At 40.9% G+C, this 16383-nt stretch overlaps 1 protein-coding gene and 1 non-coding gene across 5 annotated transcripts in view; both read right to left on the bottom strand.

The window, feature by feature from the left end:
- The window catches only part of LOC129511964 (17-beta-hydroxysteroid dehydrogenase type 6-like), a 38155-nt gene extending 21833 nt beyond the window's left edge, over nt 1–16322 (bottom strand). The window contains exon 1 of one of the 4 annotated variants that reach the window (XM_055329142.1): nt 16259–16322. The gene's annotated coding sequence lies outside the window, so the exon portion shown is untranslated. Of the gene's footprint in view, nt 1–16217; nt 16239–16258 lie in introns of those variants that run through there. The other 3 variants (XM_055329139.1, XM_055329141.1, XM_055329140.1) reach the window with 3 other exon arrangements.
- On the bottom strand, nt 6472–6576 carry LOC129512266 (U6 spliceosomal RNA). The gene has a single exon (XR_008665003.1). It is a non-coding gene; the product is annotated as a U6 spliceosomal RNA (small nuclear RNA).
- Nucleotides 16323–16383: the final 61 nt, after the last annotated feature.

Genomic DNA, 16383 nt, shown 5'->3' with positions numbered 1-16383 from the left:
CCTGATTAGGAGTAAAAGTAAATGAGAATATGATCAGAAACTTCTCAACTCTTGAAGATATTGCAAAATTTTGCTAAAACAACAGCTGCCCAACAAGGATCCTTAGACTCTCAAAGTTGTTCTTCATAATAAGATAGTCCTTGATTATCTGTTAGCTGAACAAGGTGTCTCTGTTGTGGCTAACACCACGTGTGATATCTAGATTAACACTTGTGGGAAAGCTAAAACTCAACTACATAAGATCACTGAATAAGCCACTTGGCTTAAAAGGTGACTCCTTCCATAAAGTCTTTGTTTAACTTATTTGATTTTGATTGGTTTGGGTCCTAGGGACTATGGCTTCAAAGTACACTTCAAACATTGGAAATTATCCTCCTTAAAATAATTATAATAATCTCCCTGATGTGTTTTATTCTCTCAAAAGTTTTATATGCATGTTCATAGCCACTAACCACCAAGCAAATGATCTTCCTAAGACTGGGACATCAGAAAAAGAACAAAGAGGATGAACAACTCAAAAACTGTGAATCTGGGATCCCTGGGTGGCGCAGTGGTTTGGCGCCTGCCTTTGGCCCTGGGCGCGATCCTGGAGACCCCAGATCGAATCCCACGTCGGGCTCCCGGTGCATGGAGCCTGCTTCTCCCTCTGCCTGTGTCTCTGTCTCTCTCTCTCTGTGTGACTATCATAAATTTAAAAAAAATTTTTTTTAAATAAAAAAAAGAAAGTGAATCTAAAAAAAAAATGTGAATCTGAGGTTATAACCTGTGGATATCTCAGAAATTAAGCAAAAAAAAGGTCATGACCTATAAATACCAAAGGATCAACAAAAGCTGTATTAAAAAGAAAAACACAGGCCCAAAACGGTATCACTCAAGTCAAGGCCTAATTTAGTTCTAATTAGGGGCTTAATACCTAATTTAACTGCAGTTTCAACCTTCCCCCAGAAATATAGTCTTAACCAGGAATTTTCTGATCAGTACCTATGAGTCGGCCACATGGGCTCTCTCCATCCTCCAAAGGAAGATGGGATAATCTGAATGCTAAAACCCCCTAATCTTCCCCCTAAGGGAAAGCAACCTTGCCTAGAATAATCCTTTTCTTTTGTTAATAATTTTCTTGCCCTACCCTCCTTCTATAAAAACCTTCCATTGTGTACAACTCCTCTGAGCTCCCCTCTACTTGCTAGATGGGAGGATGCCTGACTCATGAATCATTTAATAAAGCCAATTAAATCTTCAAATTTACTCAGTTGAATTTTGTTTTTCTAACAGCTGTGAAAAACTGCAGAATAGTAGTTGAGGGTGGCGCTAATGCCTTAAATTTTTATCACATCTCAAAAAACAATTTTTTTAAATCACATTTCTCACTTAAACTCAAAGTCTGATCAAAAGGGGAGAACATTAAAAAGAAAACCTCAGGCCCCAAATGGAGTCACTTATGTTAAGATCCCATGTCAGTAAACCATGATTTAATACTGAAGCTAACTACAGTTTCAACCTCCCCAGGAATGCAACCTTTAACCAGCCAAAATGGAATTTCCTGGTCAACACTAGGAGATAATCTCCCATAGACCCTTTCTCCTTTAGGAGGGCAACCTTGCCTAAAGAATGCATTCCTTGCTAAAAAATTTCTTCTTAAAAACCTTTCCTTTTCCAAGCTCAGTGCAGCTCCCCTCTACTTGCTAAATGGGATACTGCCTGATTCATGAGTTATTTAATAAAGTCAATTAGATCCTCAAATTTACTCTGTTGAATTTTGTTTTTTAACAGTCAAGTTGGAAAACTCAGTTTCTCCCTCTGGGGTTTTGCTCTTGCCATTTCCTCTACTTATTCACTGAAACAGACATTTATTAAATACCAACTCTGTGCCAAACCCTGGGTAAGGACTGAGGGTACAAAGATGAGTAGAACAGTGCCAACCCTTAAGAAACTCACAAAACAAGTAGGGGATATAGAAATAGAAATAAATCACTAAGAAAATGTGGAGAGGACAGGAAGAGAAAGCACCTATTTTTGCCAAAGGTGTAAGGGCAGAGGTAGTGTTAGAAGTGAACAGAAGCTCAGCACACTAAGCAGAATGACAAGAAGTATACCCCAGGCAGCAGGAACAGGAAATGAGAAGGCAGAGAGGTTTGTAAGGCTGGAGATGATGCTAGAAAAATAGTAGGGACCTGATCAGGAAAGCCCTTAATTGGCATGCTTAAAAAATGTAGACTGTGTCCTACATTTTTTCATTCATTCCTCTAATAAACATTTATTGAGCACCCACTATGTGCCAGGTACTGCATTAAGTGCTCACCCCTCATTCATTGCTGATGAAAATGTAAAATGGTGCAGGTGCTTTGGCACCTTGAAAACATTATACTCAGTGGAAGAAGTCAGTTGCAAAAGACTATATATTGCATGATTCAATTTATATGAAATTTCTAGAATAGACAAATCTATAGAGACAAAGAGTAGATGAGTAGTTACCTAGGGTTGGGCTGAAGGAGTTGAGGGAAAATGGGGAGTGACTGTGAAAGAGAGTAATAAACATATTCTAAAATTTATTTTGGTTATGATCACACAACTCTGTGAATATATTAAGAGTGACTGAATTGTAAACTTAAATGTGTGAACTATGTATGTGACTTAGATCTCAATAAAGCTTTTAAAAAAGTAAAATAAACAACAGACATAATAAATAGGTTAGAAGAAGATATGCACTTTGGAAAAAAGAAAAAGAGCAGAATAAGGAGGATCAAGAAGGCTGGAGAGAGGATAGTTTATAGCATTTAGTTGTCAGAGTAGGCCTCAAGGAGAAAGCAACATCTGAAACAAAGATATACAGGAGAAGAAAGAGTTAACCATTCAGTGGATCTGAAGAGGAAGGGAGCAATTAGAAATATAAGAGGCAGATGCCCTAGGACCTAGTGATTAGATGGGGGAGTCCTAGGATGATTTCCATTTCAAATCCTTGAGATGCAAGCATGGTCAATATATATAGAAAATCCTGGGGGATCCCTGGGTGGCTCAGTGGTGCCTGCCTTCAGTCCAGGGCACGATCCTGGAGTCCCAGGATCGAGTCCTGCATCAGGCTCCCTGCATGGAGCCTGCTTCTCCCTCTGCCTGTGCCTCTGCCTCTCCCTCTCTGTGTCTCTCATGAATAAATAAATAAAATCTTTTTTAAAAAATTCCAATGGTATTTTTCACAGAAGTAGAAAAAACAATCCTAAAATTTTTAGGGAAGCAAAAGAGACCCTAATAGCCAAATTAATACTGAGAAAGAAGAACAAAGCTGGAGGCATCACACTTCCTGATTCCAAACTATACTACAAAGCTACAGTAATCAAAGAAGTATGTTACTGGCATAAAAACACAAAGACCAAGGAAACAGAATCAAGAGCCCAGAAACAAACCCACATATACACAGTCAACATATATATAGGATCCAAAAAGACAAGAAATAGTAAGTGTTGGAAAGGATGGGGAACAACCTGAAGGAAGCTGGAAAGAGAGAACAGAAAGCCTGAGTGAAGTCTCAGGGAGATGAGCAACACTGGGGCCGGGTTCTGCTTAGTGTCTTCACTGAGCTATGTCCTTAGGCTGGAGATGCTTGAGTCCAAACATGACTCTGCAGGGAACACCTACAGAGCCTTTTCTTTACCAACAGTGCAGTCATTGGCCTGTTCTGTCTTGGAGACTTGGTCCTGAGACTATCCACATAAACGACAGAGGTCATCTGGCCATTTCCCAGCCTGAGATCTCCTTCCTCTTCTCCCCATTTAGAGTGAGCTCTTCTCCCAGAGAAGGTTATTTATATTTTTGGGTGGGGCAATGTAAGTATAAGGAAAAAAGGGAAAAGCTAGCAGAAGAGGAAACAAAGGTATAAAAGGATGTAGGGAAGTGGGACATGTCCAGGGGCTCCAAGAAGAAGTAGAGATGGTCTAATCTCCACCTAAGCACCCACTAGGTTGTCCCTCCATTGTTCCTCTCTCACCATTACCAGTCTCCAGATCCCACCCTTCAGCCCAGGTCTTAGTGACAGGGCTCCTTTGAAGCCCCATGAATTATCTCTCCAGTTGTCTTGGAATCTAGGGCAACCACAGGGTCCCTAGCCACTGGCATGGATATTAAAATGTAAGTATCAACCGCGCCCCTGATTGGTTTCTCTACAACCAGGAAACCCAAAAGAAACTAGCAGCGATACTCATATCTATCCCTCAGTAAGGGAACCATAAAAACCTAATACAGATGTGAGAAGGAGGGAAGACTAGCAATTCTCAATGTTAGGCTCTCTGCTATGTGGGCTTCCCTACCTAGCCATTGTGCTTGCTGTGTTCTGAAGACTCTCACATCCCAACCTGGTGATGTTTCAAGCTTCCATGATGTTCCTCTTCAGCAACAGCGCAGAATGTATTCCATTTGTCAGAACATTTTTGGGGGGAGCCTGTCAGTTGATACCAGTGAGACTACCTGCTAATTCCCTGCCTACTTTTCCTTTTCTTCCTTTCTAAGAATCTCTCTGCATGAGTTCCCCTGCCCCCAATCCTAATTTTGTGGATACCATAAAGTCTTGAGCCTGGATTGTGAGACCAGATTACCTGGGTCCAAATTCGGGCTTTATCATTTACTTGTTTTGTGACCTTGGGTAAGTGAATTAACATCTCTATACCTGGATGCTCATTTTCAAAATGGGAAAACGACACCTCAGTGATTTGTTGAGAGTTAAATGAGTTAACACACATAAAACTGTATAAAATTATTAGATATTATTAGCACTATTTTGGTTGTTGTTTTATCGGTGCCATTCTACACCTTTCTCTATGAATCCTACCTCTTCCTTCAGACTTTAACAGAAGGAAATTTCACCATGAGAACTCAAACTACCTGGTGCATTCAGCTACCATTTTTTCACAGTACACGAAACTCCATGTGTTGCAACTTCCTTCATCATTTCTACCAGCCCTTTATCCCCATACTAGACAATGCCAGTTCACCCTTTCTTCAATCTCAAGCGGAGGACATATCTCTCTGCAATACGGTGCACGGCAAAATAAGGAGTAGCCTTTATTCCCTCCTTTCAAATCTTCAGACCTGGGTTTGTCTATAGACACCTATCAGTCTAGTCCCTGATGCTATGAGTGCGTCTATAATCACCACGTGGAATCATGGACTGATCCACCACAACATTCTTTCTTCCCATGTTGGACATACAGACTAGGTGGTGCTCAAGTCAATAACTGTTTATCATAATCAGATGTCACTGGGCACCCACCATAATGTTTTAACTGAAAAAAAAAAAGCTGACAATGTCAAGTGCTGACAAGAATATGGATCAATCATTTCCATTTAAAGAGCTGATTCAATCAATCTGAAAAAATGGTTTGTCCTTATTTACCAAAAATAAAGATCCACCTTCCCTATACTAATTGATTCCACTTTTAGGTACATTATAACAATGACAACAAAATATGTGCACATGTGCATAAGATGTGTTCATAGCAGCATTATCTGCAAGAGCCAAAAGCTGAAAACAACCAAATATGTAACAACAGTTAAGTAAGTTGAAATATGTTCATACAATGTAATGCTATATAATGACAAAAATGAACTACAGCTACACAATTAGATGTATGAATCTCACAAACTTAATACAAAGAGGCAAAACTAATCTATCTTGCTGCAAATCAGATCCCTGATTACCCATGCGGAGGTGGGTGGTGTGAAAGATGCAGCGAGGTTTTACGGGTTGTCTGTGGTGCTGGTAATGTTCTATTTCTTGGCCTGTGTGGCTTTAATAGAAGTATTAATTTTGTAAAAATTCACTGAATTGTCCACTTATGACCTGTATCTTTTTGACTCAAATTAGATAAATAAAATTACTTCTTTGATTAAAAAAAAAAGTCTGAAGAAAATTGCCTCTGCATTTGCTTATGAAATTCTTATCCACTTGATGAGATGAGCACTGGGTGTTACATGTTGGCAAATTGAATTTAAATAAAATATATTTTTAAAAATTCTTATCAAGAACAGCATGCATCTGTACACTATGCAAGACGCCACATAATAAATGCTGTCATGCATTTACTACCAGGAGAGACTTTGTCTTTTCTAAGTAAAGAGTATGCTACTGATTATTTTTAAACTACTTAGTTTTTCATATTATCTTAGAAGTTCAAAGCCAGGGATTCCTGGGTGGCGCAGCGGTTTAGCACCTGCCTTTGGCCCAGGGCGCGATCCTGGAGACCCGGGATCGAATCCCACGTCGGGCTCCCAGTGCATGGAGCCTGCTTCTCCCTCTGCCTCTCTCTCTCTCTCTGTGTGTGACTATCATAAATAAATAAAAATTAAAAAAAAATTTCAAAGCCAAATTTAATTAATGATCAATCAGAGTAATTCTCTTAGCCTTTGTCGACAGCACTTTTTCTTCTCTCTTCTATCACTTTAATTTTCTATTTCTTTTTTGTATTCCACTGGCTATTTATTTTTTAAAACATGGCACACTTCACGAATTTGCGTGTCATCCTTGTGCAGGGGCCATGCTAATCTTCCCTATCACTCCAATTTTAGTATGTGTGCTGCCAAAGCAAGCACTCAATTTGCATTTTAATATCCCTAAGTGTATATATGTCTTTCACTTTAGGTTACCTCAAACTCTTTTTGAAGATGCTGCATCTGTCCAAGAATAAAACTTTAAAAGATTCTCCAATCTCAGCCTCATTCCAAAAACTGACTTCACTTCTGCCAAGGGGAAAAAATAAGCAAATACTCCAACAACTGATGCCTTGGACAGGCATTTTTTTAATATCACACTTCATTTCATATCAGTATATAAGATTCCACAAAGAGAAAGGAGAAATGTTACCTGAAGAATTCTTGTTTGGGAATATATGTCAGATTTCAAATACTACTTGTTTAACTGCCTTTGAAATTTTACTTCTGTTTCCTACAGAATTAGAAATTTAACAAGTAGGAAAGAATAATGGGATGATTAAACCGTGTTTACTGGACAAGTGAGAAGAAAGAAAGAAAGAAAGAAAGAAAGAAAGAAAGAAAGAAAGAAAGAAAGAAAGAAAAAATAAATTTACCACTCCCACTACAAAGGGCTTGCTGGAAACGGGAGAAAGGGTGGCTTTGGGGTGGGGGAGTGGGGACTGGCTAAGGCAAGACCTAAACTAGACTGTCAAGCTTCAGCAACACAATTCTCTTGATTTAATTAGAGAAGGCTCCTTTTGCTTACCCACAGCTTCATGAACTTAACCTCACAGCTACCAGTATTAACTATGAAAGAGTTGATTTTCCCCACTGTCAAGAATCTTAATTTATAGAACATACCCAGGAGCTCTTATTTGCAAGCATAAAATCACCCCCAACTTTTTTTTCACCCCCAACTTTTAAACAATACTTTCCCAAACTCCAAAGGACTGAATATTTTTAAAATATTTTATTTATTTATTCATGAGAGACACACTGAGAGAGGCAGAGACACAGGCAGAGGGAGAAGCAGGCTCCCTACAGAGAGTCTGATGCAGAACTCGATCCCAGGACCCCGGGATCACAACCTGAGCCAAAGGCAGACGCTCAACCACTGAGCCACTCAGGTGCCCCAAGAGTAAAGATTTAAAAAGCAGAAAGAGGGATCCCTGGGTGGCGCAGCGGTTTGGCGCCTGCCTTTGGCCCAGGGCGCGATCCTGGAGACCCGGGATCGAATCCCACATCGGGCTCCCGGTGCATGGAGCCTGCTTCTCCCTCTGCCTGTGTCTCTGCCTCTCTCTCTCTCTCTCTCTCTCTCTGTGACTATCATAAATAAATAAATTTAAAAAAAATTTAAAAAGCAGAAAGAATAATGCTGATGAAATGTCTTTCAGGAATGAAAGCTGAAAGATCTTTGCAGAAAATTAAAAAATCATTATCAAGACCTCTCTCCACACAGACCTTATCTCCTCCCTGTCCCCAACCCAACACACACACACATATACACACACAGCTTAGGAAAAGTCTAGTCCCGGAGACTTGAGAGGACTTCCTGAATCCCCAGGGGAGTGGCCCCCTCCCACCCCAGTGCTGCCCACCCTCCACCTTAAACACTGCTTTCACAACGTCTCCCTCTTGTGGGAAGAGCCGGGGCCACTCCACTATTTGAGCTAAGCTTGCAGTTCTCAAGGATGACCAGTGTCATCCTTGCTCAGCTGGACACTCAGTGTCATCCTTGCTCAGCTGGATACGCAGTTCTCAAGGATGACCAGTGTCATCCTTGCTCATCTGTTACAACCAAAACAAAAAGCAGAAAGAAAAGAGCTGCCCTGGCTAACCAGAGCATTTCCCATACTCTTCAGTCCTCCATCCTCCAACTTAAGCTGGAATACTACAGTGCAAACCCCTGCTGGAGTAAGGAGTAAGGAGGCTGGCTAATTTTACCAGAGCCCACAAGCCTGCCAACCTGAGGTTAGCTGCTTCACACTTGGGATCTAAGCCTTCAAGTAGTCAGACACCTTTCCAAAGAGCTGCAGCTGCTTAGTCTCAGGCCCTGCAGCCAGGATATGTGCCTTTGTGCGTATGTGTGTGTGTGTGTGTGTGTGTGTGTGTGTTAATAACAGCTTTATTGAGACAAAGTTCACACACCATACAATTCACCCTTTCAAAGTATATAGTTTGGTAGGTTTTAGTATATTCACAGGGTATCTCATTTCAGAACACTTTCTTCACCCCAAAAAGAAACCCTGTACTCCTTAGCAGTCACCATTCTTTCTTACCCTAGCCCTAGGCAACCACTAGTCTACTTTCCACGTCCATGGATTTGCCTATTCTGGAAATGTCACGTACATGGAATTACACGATACATGGCCCTTTATGACTGGCTCCTTTCGTGTAGAATGGTTTCAAGCTTCTTCCACACAGTAGTGTGTATCAGTATGCAGTACTGTAATTTGTTAAGAAATATATGTTTGGTCTTTCAGATGACCAAAAACATATTTTTCATTAATGTTTGGTCTTCGTCAATGTTTCTGGCTCACAGGTCCCAAAGCCCTTAGAATTTCCTGAGGGATAGAGAGCAATGGGAGCATCTTTCCTTACAATGTTTGGCCTTTTCTCCTCAGTCCCTGAAATCACTTCAGAGTCAAGAAGATAAAGTGGGTATACTGTTATTCCTAACAACCCCCTTTCTACCACAACTGGGTTTATGTTAATGTGGTGATTTTTGAAAAGCACTTCATTGGCTGCCAGGGGAGCCAACCAGGAGTAGAAGGTTGGGATTTTTTCAGTCCCACTCCCAGATCTTCAGGGAGAAAGAAGGGGCCAGAGATCGTTTAATCACCAAAGGTCAACGATTTAATTGATTGTGCCTATATAATGAAGCTGCCATAAAACCCAAAAAGGGCAAGGTTCAGGGAGTTTCCAGGTTGGTGAACACACGTAGATTCGATTCAGGAAGAATCTGGAGAGGGCATGGAAGCTCCATGCCCTTTCCCACGTACCTTGCCTTATGTATCTCTTCATCTGGCTATTGATTCATATCCTTTGTAATAAATTGGTAATCTAGTGAGTAAATGGGTTTCCTGAGGTCTGTGAGCAGCTCTAGAAAATTAATCAAACCCAAGGAGCGATCTGTGGGACACTGATTTGTAGCCAGTTGGTCAGAAGCACGAGTGACAAGCTGGGCTTGCAATCAGCATCTGAAGCAGGGCAGTCTTAAGTGATTGAACCCTTAACCTACAGAATCTGATGCTACCTCCAGGTAGACAGTGTCGTAAAGGAGTTGAATTGTAGGACACCCAGCTAGTGTCTAAAGAATTGGTTTGGATATGTGGGAAACACTCTGTACCCACGTTGGAATGGGAATCAGCATCCTCTCACAACTCTCCTCCCTCGGCTCTTATGAAATCACCCTCTCCCAGCTCTTTTCTGCTTCTATTCCTATTCATTCGCATTGTCTTTTGCTGGCTCCTCTTCCTTTACCAAGTTTCTAAAGTTAGTATCTTTAAGAGTTCTATCCTGGCCTTTCTTCTCTTCTCATTGAACACATCCTCAGGAATCATCACCTTCAACTCTGATCTTCAGTCTGGATGATTCCTGAGATTTAGCTCCTCAGATCCAAATGCCTGCTAGACATCTTCCACTGGGTTCACTGATACATTCCATAAACAGAGTTCCTATTGTGAGCTAGGGATTAGAGGTGAGTAAGTAGACATGATATTTGAAATCTTAGAATTTACAATCTAAGCAGAAAAAACATTCAATATATAATCCCACAAATAAATATAATATTACATACTGATGGGAACTATGAAAGAAAAGCACAGGGTGCTTAGGGAGTATCACAGCAGTAACTCAACTTTCCAAAACTGTAATAATGATGCTTTGTTGCAATCTGGTCCTCATCATTTCCTTTTTCTTTTCTTTTTTTTTTTAAGATTTTTATTTTATTTATTTATTCATGAGAGAGAGAGAGAGGCAGAGACACAGGCAGAGGGAGAAGCAGGCTCCATGCAGGGAGCCCGACGTGGGACTCGATCCTGGGTCTCCAGGATCACGCCCTGGGCTGCAGGCAGCGCTAAACCGCTGCGCCACCGGGGCTGCCCTGGTCCTCCTCATTTTCATCTTATTTCCTATCCCTAAATCTAATCCACTCAACAAATGTAATGAGTTCACACTAGGTGCCAGACAACCCCCTTCTCTCCAGCTGACCAAGCCTGAAGCCTGAGAAATCATCCTAGACCACTTCCTCACTCCCCACACCCAATCAATATTAATTCTACCACCTTAAGTCAGTTATGTCCACCCAATTCCCTCCATCTACACTTTACTGTCTTAGTTCAGGCCCCAAGTATTTGTCACCTGGATTCCAGCAACAGTTTCTGGGGACTGCTCTGCCTCTGGTTGCTCTCTCCCCTTCTATCTGCCCTCCTCAGAGCTCCAGAATTTTTTTCTAAAACACAACTTTGTTTATGCCTCTCTCCTGCTTAAAAGACTTCCAAGGCTCCCCACTGTCTTCCCACCAATCCAAATTCCTGTGGAAGAACAAGGCTTGATGTGTTTCCATTTGAATCTGTCATCCTTTATTTTATGCAGTCTGCAAAGAGAAAGCTAGACCCAAAGAGTACGTAGCTTCATGACTAACATGAAAACCTACACAATATGCACACTGGCGGATTACTTATCAAAAAACTGATGGGTTAATTTACAGTTTAGATGAAAAAAATCAATTTTATATATGAAATCCAGTGTAGAGATTAAAAAAAAAAGCCTGCATGTTTAATATGTTATATCGGCTTTGTGGTCATCATTTGCTTTGTAGTTAGAAGAAGCATCCATGTGATATTAAACTAAAACTTTGCTCTTAAACAATTATGAAGGTTCTCTTTATTACTTTTCAGTAGTTCATGATAACAAGAGATAAAATCTATCATAATTAAACTTAAATATGACCTTGGCCACAACTAGATAAGTCTCTATTATGATCTTGCATCATCAGAACACATTCTCTAAACTTCTCTTTTTTACCTTATTAAAGAGGAAAACAACTGGTGCAGAGGTATTTCATTTTTTTTTAAATTTTTATTTATGGGACACCTGGATGGCTCAGCAGTTGATCGTCTGCCTTAGGCTCAGGGTGTGATCCCATCTGGGGACCGAGTCCCGCACTGGGCTCCCTGTGAGAAGCCTGCTTCTCCCTCTACCTAGGTCTCTACCTCTGTGTCTCTCGTGAATAAATAAAATCTTTTAAAAAAGAGGAAGAAGGGTAATGACGACTTCTCCTTTAAAATGTATTTATTTATTTGACAGAGGGAGAGAGAGCACAAGCAGGGGAAGCAGCAGAGGGAGAGGGAGAAGCAGGCTCTCCACTGAGCAGGGAGCCTAACTCTGGGGCTCGATCCCAAGACCCTGGGATCATGACCTGAGCCAAAGGCAGATGCTCAACCAACTGAGCCACTCAGGTGCCCCGAGTATTTCAAATGTTCAACTTAATTCATTTCAACAAGATTATTTACTCTAGGGACACCTGGATAGCTCAGCGGTTGAGCGTCTGCCTTCAGCTCAGGCCGTGATCCCGGAGTTCCGGGATCAAGTCCCACTTTGGGCTCCATGCATGGAGCCTGCTTCTCCCTCTGCCTGTCTCTGCCTCTTTCTCTCTGTGTCTCTCATGAATAAATAAAATAAAATCTTTAAGAAAAAAAAGATTATTTACTCTAAGACGGCTCATCAAATTTTAATATGATCAATATTTTATCTTAATTTTAACCAAAGCAGAATAAAAACAAAAGATAAATCATTTCTATTTCCATATGCAATGCTCTAGCTATGGCTTGCCTCTTAGCTCCACCTCTCATCAGGCCTTCCCTTCAAGTCTGAGCTCTGTCCATATGGAACTCAAGCAGTTTCTGGAAAGTGCCATGCCATTTACAATTTTGTCCCTGTGTTCCCTGTACCAATCCTACCCAATTCTTAAGGAAAATGCTGATACCTATAGACAGCTGGGTTATAAATACACCTATAACAATTACATTTTTTGATTTGTGTTTATTGCCCCTATTAGGATATAACTTTCTCAGAAACAAAAACTATGTCATTAATTTTTTTCGCCCTAGAATCTAGCTAAGTGCTCAACACAAATGTTCATTAACTATCTGTGGATCTATCAATCAAATAGATCATCCTTTATGTTAAAAACATCTGAAAGAACAAGAGTCGAACTAGAAAGGAAGTCATGAAGTAGGTGTCCAAGTCTGCAAATAATTTGCGGAGACCTAGGATTGATGGATTACCCAAAGAGGATGATGGTAGATGTATGTAGTAAAAGAAAACAGGATGGCAGTCGGTTTATGGCTTGAAGGACAAAGGGGTTTTGCACCTATGTGGATGAAAGCACAAGGGGAAACCAACTGAATGGCAATACTGCCTCCCAGTGGCACCTAAAATAACAGCCTCTATACCAGGGCACTTTTACAGAATAACAACTTTCTGATAGAGTGTGGTTGTGGCCTAAGAACTGTGCTAGGGATTTCTCACTTTATTTCACTTAATTCTGACAACAACTCCTTGTAGAGACACAACATGTAGCTTAGCAGTTAAATGCAGAGAGCTGTCTGGCTTTCCCAACATACTAGGTGGTGTGACCTCGGACCAAGAATTTAAGTTCTCTGCATATTTCCCCATCTATAAAATAGGATAATACGGGATATCCCTGGGTGGCGCAGCGGTTTGGCGCCTGCCTTTGGCCCAGGGCGCGATCCTGGAGACCCGGGATCCAATCCCATGTCGGGCTCCCGGTGCATGGAGCCTGCTTCTCCCTCTGCCTGTGTCTCTGCCTCTCTCTCTCTGTGTGTGTGTGTGTGACTATCATAAATAAAAATTAAAAAAAAAAGAAACTTAAAAAAATAGGATAATACTACTATTTACCACATAGGGTTCTTATGAGGGATAAATTTTTTTAAGTAGGCTCTATGTCGAGCGTGGCTCAGTGAGCCTGAACTCATGACCCTGAAATCAAGACCTGAACTGGGATCAAAATCAGACTCTCAATGGACTAAGCTATCCAGGTGCCCCAATTAAGTTCTTTTTTTTTTTTTTTTAACAATCCTATACATTACTCAGTGGTCACCGTGGTAAGTGTAGTCACCGTCTGTCTCCAAACAGTGTTATTACAATCTTATTCACTATTGGGACGCCTGGGTGGCTCAGTGGTTGAGCATCTGCCTTTGGCTCAGGGGGTGATCCTGGAGTCCTGGGATCAAGTCCTGCATCGGGCTCCCTGCATGGAGCCTGCTTCTCCCTCTGCCTGTGTCTCTGCCTCTCTCTCTCTCTCTCTCTCTGTATCTCTCATGAATAAATAAATAAAATACTTTTTAAAAATCTTATTCACTATATTCCCTATGTTGTACTTTTCATTTCTGTGACTTCTTTATTTTATAACTGAAGTTAATACTTCCTAATCCCCTTTATCCATTTCACCCATCCCCCTACCCACCTCACCTCCAGCAACCACTATTTGGTTTCTGTATTTAAGAGTCTGTTTTTTTTTTTTTGTTTGTCTTTTCATTTTGTTTCTTAGATTCCACATATGAGTTAAATAATAAGGTATTTGTCTTTCTCTGTCTCATTTATTTCACTTAACATAATACTCTCTAGGTCCGTTCCTGTTGTTGCAAATGTCAAGACCTCACTCTCTTTTATATTCCTCTGTGTGTGTGTGGGGGGGTGAGGTGATATCACATCTTTGTCCATTCATCTATTTTAGATACTTGGCTTGCCTACATATCTTTGCTACTGTAAATAATCTACAATAAACATAGGGGTGCACATATCTTTTCTAATTAGTGCTTCCATTTTCTTTGAGTAAATACCCAATCATAGAATTATTTGATCATAGGGTATTTCTATTTTTAGTTTTTTGAGGAAAGTCCATACTGTTTTCCACAGGGCCAGCACCAATTTACATTTCCACCAATAGTCCACAAGGGTTCTTTTTCCTCCACATCCTCACCAACACCTGTTATTTCTTGTCTTTTAAATTTTACCCATTCTGACAGGTGTAAGGGAGAAAAATAAATTCTCAAAAGGGTACTTGACAGCATAGCAAATACTATATAAATAGTAGCTATTATTATTCCCTTTTTCTGATGAGAAAATCAATGTTAAATAGAGTACACAGTAGTAAATTAAAAAAATATAACTTCCTTTGCTTTTTTCCCTTACATCTTAGCTCTCTCAGGTGTTGTGCTCCTTAGTGGTTCTGAAATTCAAACAGGGGATTCTCAAATATTCCAAAGAAGTCAGTTCCTAAAGGCAGCAATGCAAAAACTGAGAAACCTCCATTAAAAAGTCCAGAGGGAGGGGAAGCCTGGGTGGCTCAACGCTTGAGTGTCTGTCTTTGGCTCAGGTGGTGATCAGGAGTCCTGGGATTGAGTCCCATGTTGGGCTCCCCTCTGCCTCTTTCTGTGTGTCTCTTATGAGTTAATAAATAGAATATAAAAAAAAAAAGTCCAGAGAGAGACGGCTCTGGAAAAGAGCACTCCCCACGGCACTCTTGCCTTTCTTATTAGAGAGAAGATCTTCCCAGTAACAAAATTCACCCTACTCAAAACAAGATGCATAAGGATTGTGAAAATCAACTAAGTTTGTGCACGAAATTAGATTTCAAGGAATATTCAAATAAGTATGATCTGCCCAGAGTCCATTTTTGACCACTTTGCCCACAGAAGCTAAAAGACTGTGATCATTTTCGAGATTAAGCTAATAGAGACTCTATTCTCTCCTTGTTCTTCTACTGTTACTGCAAACATAAAATTCATGAAAATGATGGTTTTCAAGTAACATACTTTGTAATTATAGACTTCCCACCCCACTCCACATTTTCAATGAGGTGTATCTTTACCAGGTAAGATTGATTGGCAGATTGGCACGTTAGTAGCAGACTCCTTTCAAAGCTCTCCATGATTCTGCAAGATTCCTCTAATTCAGATTTTAGGATTCCTGGGTGTTCTATTTGAGAGACTGAGTATACAAACAGTGGCCATATGTAAAGACAGAAGTTTGAGAAACCCTGGCTGGCTCAGGTGGAAGAGCATGCAACTCAGGGTTGGGAGTTCAAGCCCTATGTTGGGTGTAGAGTTTACTTAAAAACAAAACCCTGACCTACAACCTGAAGAAGCCAACCCAGGAAACCAATCCCCCTATCTATAATAAACATCTCAGGAAGCCAGCCTGCTCTAAGTTAGACTTGCAGAAGTCAGATCACTGTCTGTAGTAATAGTCCAGGAAGCCAAACAATAGCCCCTATAACAACTGGCCCCAAATGGCCATCCCTTGATTAATAAATACCAGCTTCCCTAAATTTTGTGGCCCCTTCCAATTTAGGACCAACCAGATAAAGTCAGATATGTGTCCCTACTCCTGGATAGCCCAACTACAGCTTTCCCATTGCAAACAGCCTTGAGTCGAGGTATACCTGAAACCTCCCTTCCCCCCACTGTAAAGCTTTCCCTTGCCTCTGCCCGCCTTTGAGTCTTTGCCAAAAACTCCAGTGTCTGCAGCTGACCCCTTGCCATATAGCGAACTCTGAGTAAATAGGCTTTGATTTTCTTATTTGCTTGGTCTTCGTTTATTTCCACATATTAGACCTAGTAATTCTATGAAGAATTAATTTCCAAACCCTCTTTAAAAGATACTGGCTTACACTGTTCAAATGCGTTATTTCTGAAACATTCATAAAGTTAGCGGGGAACATCATTTCTTACTTCATCTTAGCACCTACGTCCAGAAGCCCAAGGGCTCTCACCTTTCCGCAGGGGATCCCTCCCGGAACGGAAGCGGCTTTCCTCTGCCCACCAGAGCAGCCGAGTTTAGCGAGGCAGCTGATTCGCTGAGATCCCGCCACGCCCAGGCCAACCCCCAAGAGGGAAC

Source organism: Nyctereutes procyonoides, unplaced genomic scaffold (assembly GCF_905146905.1).
Source record: "Nyctereutes procyonoides isolate TBG_1078 unplaced genomic scaffold, NYPRO_anot_genome, whole genome shotgun sequence".
Lineage (NCBI taxonomy): Eukaryota > Metazoa > Chordata > Mammalia > Carnivora > Canidae > Nyctereutes > Nyctereutes procyonoides.
Note: the sequence above shows the minus strand (reverse complement) of the source record. Positions and strands in the feature narration are given on the sequence as shown.